We start from the raw sequence: 13,245 nt of genomic DNA, 5'->3' as shown, positions 1-13,245 counted from the left end.
GTATTGGGAGAGAAGCATGGGTTAAAGGCAGAAGCTTTGTTTAAGTTTGCCCAGGATCAGGTGGATAGAGAAGAGAGAAGTCAGGAAAGGGAAGCAAAGAAAGTAGCAGCTGAGGCTGAAGCAAAGAAAGTAGCAGCTGAAGCTGAGGTTGAAGCAAAGAAAGTTGAGGCTGAGACAAAAAGATTAGAAACTGAGGCTGAGACAAAAAGATTAGAAACAGAGGCTGAGACAAAGAGACAAGAAACAGAAGTAAAGAAATTACAAATTGAGGCAAATAGGGAATTAGATGCAAAGAGGCTAGAAGCAGATACTGAAGCGAGGAGAATGGATTTGGAGTTTAAGAAAGCAGAAGCGCAGCAAAGTACAGGTGGAAATGCAGGGGGGAGATCAGGACCCAGCATTAGGCCCCAGTACCCAAAACTCCCCATGTTCAAGGAAGATAAAGATGACATTGACAGTTTCTTGTTCAGATTTGAAACGCATGCAAAGGCGAACAAATGGAATGATTCAGAGTGGGCTACGTACTTATCAGCTTATCTGGAGGGTGGAGCTTTGTCATTGTTTCATTCATTGTTTTCAACGGGTACTTTGTCGTATGAAGACTTGAAGAAAGAGTTATTGAAGAAGTTTCAGTGCACTCGAGAGGGATTTCGTGAGAAATTTCGTAGTACGAAGCCAGAGGCTGATGAAAGTTTTGGCACGTACGTAACAAGGATGACGCATTTGTTCAACCGTTGGTTGAGGTTGTCGGATATAGAGACATCATATGAAGCGTTGTTTGATTTTGTGTTGTGTGAACAGATTCTTACCAGTGTATGCACTGATTTGGCAGTCTTTTTGAAAGAACGTGATTGTAAAAATTCAAAAGACATGATTGCTAGCGCAGAAATGTACAAATCAGCCCATCCAAATAAATGTTTGGCCAGAAAGAGTCAAGTAAATCCTTTGGGGACTGGAAATGTAGCGTTCAATCAGAATCGAGGATCAGGACAGTCTTACAATCGTGGTCAAGGAGATAGTGGCAGAAGACAGGATGGTATGAGCAGAAATACCAGGTTTCAAGGCAGAGGAGATGATCGTAGGCCGGGTAGAAGAGGATGGCAGCAAGGAAGTACTAGAGATACAGGTACTGAACAGCAGAATCAGGACACATGTTACAGATGTGGGCAGTTTGGCCATTACGCTAGAGAGTGTATTCGGGTAGCATATTCAGCGAAGTCGGTAGCGGATTGTCAGGACGCTGGAGTGTTGGTAAGCTCGGCGGCATTCGGGTCGTTGCCATTAGCGGAAGGTCTCGTTAATGGGAAGCAAGTTTCAGTACTGAGAGACACAGGAGCTAATGTAGCTGGGGTAAGGAAGTCGTTGGTCTTACCAAGCCAGTACATAAAGGGAGAGGTCCAAAAAGTGAAGGGGTTTAGTGGTCGGATTGATTTGTATCCATTGGCGGAAGTGGTTGTCGATACCCCATATTTTCAGGGAAAGTTGAAATGTTGTGTGCTCACAGACCCAGTCGCTGACCTAGTGATAGGTAATCTTCGGGGTGTGGTACCCAGAGTAGATTTATTCCTTGGGAATACGCAGGGTGTTGGATTGTGTGCTGATGTAAGTCACAAGAAAATCACTGAAGAGGTGGTACTTGAGAAGGTCGTGTGTGGTACGAGTAGGGCAAAAGCCAAAAAGAAACTGGAGGATTTCCCGGTGCCATTGAAAAATGTGGTTACTCCTGATTTGTCGGTTAACGAGGAGGATCTGGAAAGTTTGCTGAGAGAAGATGAGACATTGAAAGAGGTGTTGAGTATGTCACGAGAGGATGAGAAGTATGCAGTTTGTGCAGAGGAAGTTGTTGATGTTGAGGAAGTAAGTAGTGGGTATCGCGAAGACATTCCACTGAGATCTGACTGTGGCAGTCATGATGTTTTCCCAAGTAAATGTGAAGAGGCAAAGGTTGCAGTGTTACCTCTGACTGAGGAGAGGAAAACGTTGCCGGTACCTACATTGCCTAAGGGGAAGGAAGAGACAATCGGAGACAGTGTTTTTGATCCTGGTTTGACAGAGGGTCAAAAGGATGAAATGAAGCAGGTGTTTGGAAAGATGGATGAAATTTTCAAAACATGTGATGGAGTGATGTCTTTAACGGCAAGAATTAGGATTCGAGGTTCATCCAATAGCAGGAGACAGGAACACTTTGGCAGACATGTTGTCCAGGTCATTCGTAGATCAGAGCATACCACAGGTTTATGGGATGTGTGGAAAAAGAAGGTTGTTTTGATCAAAAGAAAACTCAAGAATTTTCTTTTTTCCCCGGGAAGGGGGATGTCACAAAGATGTGAGTAGCATATTTGTGAGGTGAAACCACGTCTTGGTTTTAACCTCCCTAAATGTTGTACAGGCGAGGGTAGCTGACCGGACTGGCGTTATTCACGTGTTTCGGGTGTTGCACGTAAAACTGGCTTAGCTTGATGTGAGTTGTGTTTGAGACATGTAGCTGGTCTGGGGTAAATAACGTCACAGCGTGTGAGATTTCCAACCGGGAAGGTTGTTCAGCGTGTGTCAGACTTGTTCTGGGAACAAGTACTCTTTCAAGAGACGGGTCTCTTAAGGTAAATGATTTACTATGTTGTATATTATTGACGTTGGAATACATAGCTGGAGCGTAAAGGTTAGTGTGTATAAAGTGCACCCAATCTTAGTGTGAAGCGTTGAGAGAATTCTTGATGTAATTGTTTCACGGGTTTTCATGGGGAATTTCTTGAACATAATTGCTACGCATTTATGTTATGTTTAAGACGGTCATGCTTTGTATGGGGAGTGTTATTCATTGATTAAGTGTTAGTTTGGATATTGAATCTGTACGGAATGTGAACGTGGAATGAACGAGAATGTATGAGTGGTACATGAACGTTTGGAAGAAGAGATGGTTTTAGAGAATGTTGTATTAAGACTTGGTTAAATTCTTTAGGAGTTTCCATGAGGGTTTTCCATGGCGTATAAGGGAGGGACCTTACACGAGAGAAGCGCTAGACGACGGTGGAAGCAAGGGACCACCTCTGCGCAGATGACTAGACGAGTGGAGTCTTCATCGAGACCGGTCGTAGCTGACGACGGTTGTTTCCGCTACGGGCGGAAGGGTTTCTCGGGGAGAAACCTGGAAGGTGTGTGTGGGCATCTTCCATGAGATGTGTGTTGGCATCTTCAGTGAAAGGTGCGTGTTGGCATCTTCAGTGAGAGGTGTGTGTGGCATCTTCAGCGAAAGGTGTGTGTTAGCATCTCTGTGTGTTGGCATCTGAATTCATTATTCTACGAGGAATCAGCGAGACAAGCAAGTGAACTGGCGACATGCAGTGAGCCGTGAGACGAACTCGTGAGTGTCTGTTGGTACCTTCTTGTGTGCGTTAAACTCTATATTTGAGAAAGTATTGTTATAATAGGTATTTACATGCCTTGAGTGAAAGTTGGAGGATTGTGCGAACTGTGTGTCGAAAAGTTGTTTCGTATTGATGTAGGTAAAGTGAAGAAGTATAATGTTGTTTTTGGTTGAGGAAATAATGAGCCTGCATCCTCCCAAGTTCTGTTTTTGAAGTGTTTGGTGTGAAAGGGTAGAGACAGTGCAAAAGGGCAGAACACGCATAATAAATTCACATGCAAACCACTTCGTGACAGTCAGCGTGGTGAACGAAAGCCGCGCTGTGTCCTTACTGATTGAACGACAGCTGCAGTGTGTCCTTGGTTCAAATCCGGCGTCTGGCTTTGGCACTGTGCATCGTCATGATGTGAATCCCTACACTCCTCCTGATGCCAACAAGCTGGCAGCACTAGCTTCTGATGGGGAGCTCTACGTCATAGCAGACGAGGTTTTTGGGTCTACATCTGTTTACAGGTATGTTTCTGCATGTCACATTAGTTTGATGGGAAGTTTGCTGAATGAGGGAAAACAACTTGTCCACATCCGCTACATGTGGTCTGCTTCTCACTTGAAAGTGTAATTAAATACGAGAACATGTCGATGCTATCAAAACGGTGAACTAAGTGGAGGGACACCGCGGTTCTCAATGATACGGTTAAGCGCAACATTCGTTTTATTTAAACCCAAACCACACGCGTGCGTCTTTTGGCTATCGACACGCCAACATATATATGGAGCTATTGGTAACGTATCTAAAAAGGGGCAGATAACGCATTAACATGCGTAAGTGGGTTGTTGTTTTTCCTCCCAATAAATGTTCGAACCCCATTATGAAAGACTGCCACTATAAATTCCATCCTTTTCCTTCTCCTGCTGCTCTAGAAGAAACATGCGTGTACATGCGTGCGCGCGCGAGTGTGTGTGTGTGTGTGTCAAACAGTTTTTGACACACACACACACACACACACACACACGCGCGCGCACGCATGTACACACACACACACACACACACACGCATGCACATGCACACAAACGCACACACAGTACACACACACTCACAGACGCAAACATATGCGCACACACCCACACACACACAAACACACACACTCAAACACACACACACAAACACACACACTCACATGCACACACACACGCGTGCATGTACTACCTTCTGTGGCTTATGAGAAACCTTCTGACACTGATCACAAGACAACACAAAGCGACGTATGTCTGCGCACATACCTGGCCAAAAGAACTGCTGCCAAACTCGATCACGTGTCCTCTGAACACCCATGTGACCTCCCATAGGCGGTTCATGGGCCAACTTGATAACACCTAACCTCAACTGCTGGGGAACAACAACCTGAGTATAGACGCTACCACCACCGCGATACTCACGGTACAGAATCTTCTTCTTCCAGACAAACCCAACTTCACCGGAGTGACCAGACGTTCTGACGTCTCGGCGATCTGCCGCCTCACGACAACTCTTCAAAGTCGAATCATTCCACTGAAGGTCATGCAACTGCTCGGGGGTGACTGCTTCTAGACCCGGAGCAGCAACATGCAACAAAGTCGGCCTCTTTCCTTCAGCGGCAGCCTGAGCACGAGTGACAATTGAAACAACCTTGGAAACCGCGTACACTGGTAGAACATTCGAATCACCCAGCCGGGCGTGATTACCTACAATGAAATCAGCAACAGGTGTATCCATGACGATAGCCTCAACCTCACCAGTGTAGAAAGGACAATCAACCTGAACCTTAATCACTGGATAGCGCCTCTTGATGTCTTTCTCAGCCATAGAAACCCCAAGATCCTGTCCTGTGAACTGAGACCTTGAAACTAATGAACTCTTCACGACACAAACCTGAGATCCAGTATCACGCAACCCCTCCACTGCAACACCATCTACCACAACCAGGCATCTCGGGTCGTAGTCTTGCTGGCTACAGGGAGTACACAAAGTAGGTACACTGACGGGCGGTAAGGACTTCTCAGGACCCCTATTCACCGCTCCAGTCGACTTGCTCTTCTTGGGGCAATCTCTAGCCAAATGTTTGGGGGATTCACAGATGTAACACTTCCTACCGGATGTACCAAATGAGTTATCTCCACTTTTCTTCTTTTCACCAGCGTCAGCCTTTCCACCCTGATCACGATCATGCTGAAAAAACTTCTTGCAATCACGGTGTGCTTCAAAATGAATCTCAGCGGACTTAACTGCTTCGGCTAACGTCTGAGGTTTTCTCTCCTTAACGTACGCGGCCATGTCCGCGCTCAGGGTCTGCAAGAACTGTTCAAGCAAAACCAACTGTTTCAGTTCTGTGATCTCGGAAAGCTCATGCCACTTAGTCAAATTCTCTTCAATGCGAGCACCGAACTGTCTGAACGTTTCATGTTCCTTTCTCTTGCAGGTTCTGAGACGGCGGCGGTAAGTTTCTGCTGTGAGCTGATAGCGGCCTAACAACGCGACCTTCAAACCATCATAGTCGTCTGCGCTATCATCATCAAGAGTGTTGTACACTTCTACAGCCCTACCCGACAACCTAGTCGAGACCCTAGTTGCCCATGTATTTCTCTTCCACTTGTACAAGGTAGCGACTCTCTCAAACCTTTTCAACCAAGTAGCTATGTCTTCTTTGCTCTCATCAAACATCGGTATGGAAGGCCGAAAACCACGAAGGTCACTAGACTCTTCTTCACCTGATGAATCTCCATCATTACCAGCCCTATCCCTACTTCCTTTCTTCACCCTCTTACCTTCAGACTCTCTCTGCAGGAGTTGCATGCGAAGGTCATGCTCTTCTCTTTCCTGCCTTAGTTTTTCTTCCGCGGCTTTCTCATCAGTCTCTCGCTGAGCTTGAACATACTTAACTCTCTCATCAGTCTCTCGACGCGCTACTTCTAGCTTATCCTGATAAGCTTTCCTTTCCAGCTCTAGTTTCTCCTTCTCTAGCTCTAGTCTAGCCTGTTCCGCATCTTCACGGGTCATTCGCTCGGCAATAAACTCAGGAATACTGGTAGATTTAACACCTAGCTCCTCAGCAAGTGAACGCCACCTAGCAATCCTATCCGAACCACTTTCTGTCCTAGACGCCATGATAGCACTATCATCCAGAACACGACCAGAACGAAGTTCCATTATAAACAAGAACAAAACTAGCAAATGGGTAGCCAAAACATGGAAAATCAAACAAGGCACGGCTGACTGGCAACAAGGACAGGAAACCCACAAGGCCTGATGCTAACCCTCGGGCCCCTCCAACCACCCACAGTTACCAGACAACAACAAAAGCTAATTAACTACAGTACATCAGTGCCCAGTGTATGGGAAGTGTGGCCAACGACAAAAATGAAGTGAATTCCTTGAATTCAAAGAGGATTTATCCTGGCAAGCTCGCCATTGTCGCGTGCATGCACGTTTGCATGTTTAGTTTTTCACACAAAAACTTTGGCCACACCACACAGCACTCACAGAACACCGATGTAAATAAATGAAAATATTTAATAGTTCCCAGTTGGGTGAAATATGGGGGTGACGATGGATGGAATGATGGAAGGGTTAACACGAATACTGCCGTGTATTGGCAGAAGGCAGTAAGTCCAAATTTGGTAAAAATGAGATTTTCATATCATAATGCAGAGGGGAAAAAGGCGCATCTTGTGTCAAAATTTCTAAGATGTGCGATCAATATTTATGGACTTTTTGAAGAAGTAAGTCCACTAAAAAAAATTTAATCGAAGGATAAAAATCGGCAAATGGAAGCAAGTCCAAGGACTTTTGGTTTTCAGGTTTGCACTGGACTTACTTCCTTGCAAGCCTCAAAACGAGTTTGCATGGTTTAGCGCTCTATGTCCATTAGCCAATCGCGTTCACTCTTTTGTAATCCTGACTGCGGTTTACCAATCAGAACTAAGCTTATTGTATCATTATTTCCCTGGCCTTTGTCGGGGAAAATGGCGATGAGAGCTGCTGCCGACGTGTTCAACTATCCGAAGCAACAGTACAGTAAGTTGGTTTGTTTGTTTCATGATTTTTGTTGTTGGCATTTTTGCGTTCCGGTCTGAAATGACTCTCTCTCAATAGGTGTATGGGAATTTACAACGACAACACTGATTTCTGACTGATTTGGGTATTCCAATGTGCACTTGCATTACGGAGCTAGCACTGAAGTAAAATGCCATAGTTCAAATGCCCATTTACCATGTTCAATGACATATCTAGTCCTGTGATAATGATAGTTTTTAGCGTTAAACTTTTAGCTAAAGCTGACGGCAATTAACCTATTTGGAATTATGTTACTCTTCCTGTTAGTGTACATATGCGTGCGCGAGTGTAGTATGCTTCGTATGGTATTTTTTATCTGTTGTCTTATTATTTGTTTTGTCTTTTAATGTGCACCACACTGAAATTTCTCTGTATGAGATAATAAAGTATTCGTATTCGTATTCGTATTATAGTTTTGTTGTTGTACGCTACTTCTACCGTGACTTCTTGACTATTCACTTCTGCTATTTTCATCATGATATTTATGGATGCATTTAGCATGTTTCTAATACAAAGAGATAGTTGTTTTGATCTTGAATGAGTGACTTTTGGTTGAACAACACTAGTCTTGAGCACTGACAGCGTGTTAGATCTAGAACTGGAGGATTGTTCTCCCGTCTCTTTGTGCTTCCAACCATTGAAATAAGTATTGTGTCCTATTATATCTGACAGAAATGTAATTCGAAGCGGGACAGGCAGCGACGACAGCTGCAGCACACAGTCTGAGGGATACTCGCCACCACTGCCCCATTTGCTGAAGGGCCCAAAACAAGGTATGTTTCACTTACACAGCCAAAAATTAAATAGTGTGCAACATTTTTTCATTCCTTTCTTTTCTCGGGCTGAAGAGGTATGTTTTAAAACGAGCAACATCTTGACATCACTTTCGTTGCAGCAGCAGCAGCAGCAGCACTTATCGTTTGCCATTTCAGTGGCCCGGAGGGGAGATGGGGGGAGGGGGTGGCGGGTGATATTCTCTGAAGATTCTCTGCAAGTCAATCGCACCAAACATAAAAAAGAGATATTTACTTTACCATCAATACTGTCCTGACTGTTGTCGTCATTGTTTTAACATCTGATAGAGTTCAAATCCACAAGAAAAGTACATCTTGTTACACTTAGTGAAGAATGTTTTAACACAGGCGGGGAATCGAGACGAGGGTCTATTGACTGTGTGTGTGTGTCTGTGTGTACATGTAGAGCGATTCAGAGAAAACTACTGGACCGATCTTAATAACACTTGACATGAGAGTTCCTGGGTATGATATCCCAAGATTTTTTCATTTTGTCGATAAATGTCTTCGATGACGTCATATCCGGCTTTAAGTGATAGTTGAGGCGGAACTGTCACGCTCTCATTTTTCAACCAAACTTTGGTCAAGCAATCTTTGACTCAGTCCGCACTTTGGGATTGAATTTCAATTAGTTAATTAGATTGCTCATTAAAGTTGTCATTAAAAACAAATTTTCACTTACCGATTAAAGTATCATTGCTTTGTATTCCGCATCTTCTCCTGAATTCAAATATTTATCGATAAGACGCTCAGAATTAAAGAAAATAGGTTGAGTATAAATGTTCGCATGTTTCGCCGAGTCGAGCGTGACCCGTCCCGGTGTTGATTCTTCGGGTATGGCTAGCCGAGACTATCTGAATGTAGTCTCGCCGACGACTGGTTTTTGTAGTTGATCTTTTAGTGTGATACCTACATATTGACTGAATGTTTTTATATCGCTTCACGCGACTTGTTTATGTCTTTCTGCCCTCGGTTGGTGAAACTGAAAGATTACTGGGTGAAAAATTTGTTTTACTTCATTTACGGTTAACTCTTATAAGTCATAGACTTTTTCGTAAAAACAATCATAATTATGTCCCACTACAGACAGACATATCTGCCGAGACGTGTTACAGTTCACAAGAGCACCATTCCACGTGTTCACATGCAAAACGCCTTCGGCCCAAACGTTTTCAGTTCAAATTGGGATTTCATTCTTGACGAATGAATTTTGCAAGTGATTCCTATGGCGTTTTGCATGATTTATGTTGCTATTTAAAAAAAATCAACTCAGTAAAGAGAAAAGCTTTACTGTAAAAGTTATGTTTGAGTCCTGATGGAATGGTGCTTTTTCCACATGTAAAAGATTGGACAGACATGTGGTGGTGCACATGAATGCTTACACGAGAAAGAGTGGGCTGATAATCGTGTTCATCCACTGTTGTCTGATCCTACGGTTATTTGTGTGGTAGCTCGTCGCCATTATAATGGGATATTGTTAACTTTTATGTTGACAGGTGCTTAATCGGTGACTGCACCATTCCTCCTCATACATACGACGATTCAACACACGTTTCCGAAACATCAAGCCCCTCCATCCTAAGTGACGCAGATGATGCCTTACCTTCTTATCTGCTCTGACCTATGTTCCTCTGATGACCAGACGACACCAGCGAGGAAGAAAAAGCGAGCCAGAACCCCAGACAGCAGGATAACAAGAGACATAACATCAAGTATCTCCATCCTAAGTGACGCAGATGATGCCTTACCTTCTTATCTGTTCTGCTTTGAGAATGACTCTGACCTATGTTCCAACCATGGCAAGTGGCGAGACATGGTGTGCAACACAATTGCTTCCCAGCCTCAGTTATTCGAACAGTACGTGGGTACAACCATCGACGACCACCTTCGGGACATGCGACAGTTGGGCAGGTGGGAAACAGCTTGCGAACTCTACGCCATCGCAACTTGGCTCGGTCGTCACCTGTACGTGTTCTCGCCACACCCTGGGCAAGGCGAAAACGCTGCAGCGTACTGATGGCTCTGATTCTCACCCCAGGAGGAAGCTGTCGAAATTGTTGGTGGGCATGATGAGTCGGTGCATCCACGGTATATCACACTGTGTCACACTCATGCCAACCACTTCGACCGAATTCGTCCGTTGCTGGCAGGTTGCAACTGCGAGATGCAACCACCTCGGCTTGCTGGAGAAGAGGCCACAATGGATCTTATCTAAATGACAATGCCAGCAACATACGACGGTTATGGACCGACGAAGAGGAAGAGGAGTACTATATACTGACAACTTTCAGTTTGACAATAACAGATGATGAGCGCAGAGATGCAGAACGTTGAGACGAGGAGGGAGAAGGGGTGGGGGGATTGTATGTTAGTTATCCGAACAGTCTCATGGAACAAATCTACATCCAGTTAATCGCTGTAGTAGATAATTGTCATCAGTCGGATGGCAGAATGTCAGTGAATAGTTTTAGAAAGGGTGTAGACTGTAACTGGGGGAGATGGGGTGGTAAATGAATATACAACATCATATTTTGCAGGTTTGTGGTTTTGCTAGTTGAACACTCAACTGCAATGTTTGTGGACACTGTGTGAATTACTATGTAATTCTACTAGCAAATGTAGCGCGCATGGCGTACAACTACAAATGATTATATAGTTCATCACACAGTTTTTAAGACTAATTAAACACTTTTTGTTCAAAAGTGGAACACTTCAGCTGAAAGTGAACACTGCACGATATATAGTTAACACTGGTATAATGGCGGCTTGTCAAGCCAGTTCTTTTTGTCATGATGTTGCTTTAATGTTGTGTCCTTTGGAAATCGTTAGTCAAACTCAATAAATAAAACGTCTTTTTGTCAAATCCTGGATTCTAATTCGTATCAGCAAACGAAAGCGAGAGAGACAGTGAGAAGGAAAACAAAAGTGTGTGTGTGTGTGTGTGTGTGTATATGTGTGTGTGTGTGTGTGTGTGTGTGTGTGTGTGTGTGTGTGTGTGTGTGTGTGTGTGTGTGTGTGTTAGACAAGCAGCAAGAAAAAAAGCGTGTGTGTATGTACACGATTTCTTATATTTTTATTTTTATTTTAAAATAATTGCGTTCAAGTCAATATTTTTCTTGTGAATATCAAAAGAGAGTATCAGACTTGTATTAAAAATAATGGTCTTTTTAAACGATATCAATGACACAAGAACGGATTAACAATAAAGTTAATCATTAGAGAGCGACCACAGAATGATAAGCAAAACGAGGAACTCAGACAAAGACTAACTTAAGCATGTGTTGAAATTTAGGAAAACGGGAACATTCGTATCAGTTAATCACAAAGGAAAATACAAATTGTTCACCAAGGAAGTTGTTTGTGCATTCAGAAAATCACGAAATCACTGGACGTAAAGTCACATTTGAAAAACGTTCCAAAAGCAGTGTTGCGTGTATTTCTTCTACTTTCAAGTTTCTGAGATAATAAATTAGCAGAAAGCAGAAAGTCCACTTGCTGCTTTATGCCTTTTTATCAGCCAGATATAACGCTAGGATATAATATGGCAGAAAGCAGTAAGTCCAATGCTGCTTTTTGCCATTTTTAAAAAATAAGATTTAAGTCGGGATATAATTTGGCAGAAAGCAGTATGTCCTCTTACTGCCTTTTACCATTATTTTTAAGTGAATGAGTTTGGGGAATTAATTCGGCAAAAGGCAGTAAGTCCACAAAAATCATTATTTCTAAGTGATGAATTAAATGAGGGTTTTAATATTCATAGCAGAAACGCACAATAATGCCCTACATGTTATCAGCAAACAAACAAATCATTTAAAGCTTTTCATTCCAAATCAGTGATGCAAACAGAAAATGTCGATTTTCTCGAAACTAGGTTTCATGGACTTGCTTCCTTCTGCCTTTACACGGCAGAATACATGAAGATGAACATAATGAACATGAGAAAGTAAACAACAGTCAAATAATGTCAACAAACGACATACGAGACAATCAGGATAGTCAAATACAAAGAACGTACGTCTTAAAGGCCCTCCTCATTCCATAAATGATATCTATCGTTGTAAGAAAGTACTTAGCTACACGTTCGACGAATTCAGGGGGGGTGGGTGCGCCCTCGGGTCGACACCTGCGTCTCTGTCGCGGGGGTGAGAGAGTCAGCCCGGTTGAGAGCTGTCACACGGCACACACGCTGCAGCGACGGCGCCGGTTCGATGTTGCTGCTCAACAGCAGCGTGGTTGCGCCGCTGTGACGTTACGAAATAGCTGCTCAAAAACAGCGTAGTGATGCCACGGCGATGATCCAAAGTGGCTGCTCACACAGCAGCGTGGGGGTGCCTCCTCCCTGCTGAGAAGCTAAGGTTCGCTCCTTCCCGTCCGGTCTGTCCTCGACAGTAAACACTGAAAGCCTAGAAGGCCAAAGTCAATAATCACCCCAAAAATATAAGACACGTGACTTCCTCCTCCAATAGACATCATTATTAGGGATGAGGAGGAAGCACAATGACTCTAAACTTTGGTTTCCTTCTACAATATAATTTACCATTATAATGATTCCCTTTTAAACACTATGATGAACACTATTTACCACAACACAAAGACGAGACAAAACAGTACAACCGGTAACTAAAGTAGGTTCCCTGTCCCCTGCCACCGGCCGCTAATTCACCTTCAGCAAAACTGACAAAAGTCTATCCAACTAGACCAAGAAATATAGCTTACCTCACACAGGCCAATGAATATCATCGCGTACACTTTACGCAACCGACTTTAACAAAGTCAACCAGTAGACGTACATTACTACTGAAAATAAACTTCGAACTCAAACGACAATTCACACGCGAACTTCGCAGCCGTTCGAAAAACATCTGGTCTCGGCCGAGACAGAAAAAAGAATGCTTATGAATTTTACAGTCAGCTACAAGGTAACCAGTGAACTCTACAAATAGCGCGCAGCCTACCGTGAACGTCCCGTGCAATGCGTGCAAAGCGTGCAAGGCGTG

Source organism: Littorina saxatilis, linkage group LG11, assembly GCF_037325665.1.
Source record: "Littorina saxatilis isolate snail1 linkage group LG11, US_GU_Lsax_2.0, whole genome shotgun sequence".
In the NCBI taxonomy this organism is placed as follows: Eukaryota; Metazoa; Mollusca; class Gastropoda; order Littorinimorpha; family Littorinidae; genus Littorina; species Littorina saxatilis.
Note: the sequence above shows the minus strand (reverse complement) of the source record.